Here is a 598-nt window from a genome sequence, read left to right on the forward strand (position 1 = left end):
TTCACCCCAGTTACCATCATTAAAATATTGCAAGCGGAAGGCTCTTATACTGAAGACGTGAATGTTGACAAAGAATACCACAATTCTGACGACGGAAGCTAAAGGTTGGGTCATTCAGACACCCACTGGACATCCGAGGGGTCTGTGTAGAGGAGAGGAGAGGACTGGCCGTACTGAGTGAGTTAACACATCAGCTCGTCCAGTCTGGTGCTTCAGTGACAACCTACACCTTTCTCACACCGTGCCCTAACTTGCTGCCGCTGCCCAAGACGTTTCCTGAACAGGAGATAGGCTATAGAGTCCCCCCTGGCCCCCCTCCGCCCCTATCCCCCAGCCTCAGTCTCTCAGTCTTGGCTCCAATGGCTGCTCAACCGTCTCCACGCCTGAGTTGGAAAATACCTACTCGAATCAACTCGCCCTCTCAGTTTGAATCCTTCGTTTCTCGTACCTATTCCGTCACGTGTGACCGTAGTCTAGCCTGCTCCTCATTCACAAGGTTCGAGCCTATAGCCTGAAGCATGTTGATTTAGACAGTTCTCTGCTCCCTTCACAGTGTGTGTGTGTGTGTGTGTGTGTGTGTGTGTGTGTGTGTGTGTGT

This window comes from Babylonia areolata, chromosome 31 (genome assembly GCF_041734735.1).
Source record: "Babylonia areolata isolate BAREFJ2019XMU chromosome 31, ASM4173473v1, whole genome shotgun sequence".
NCBI lineage: Eukaryota > Metazoa > Mollusca > Gastropoda > Neogastropoda > Buccinidae > Babylonia > Babylonia areolata.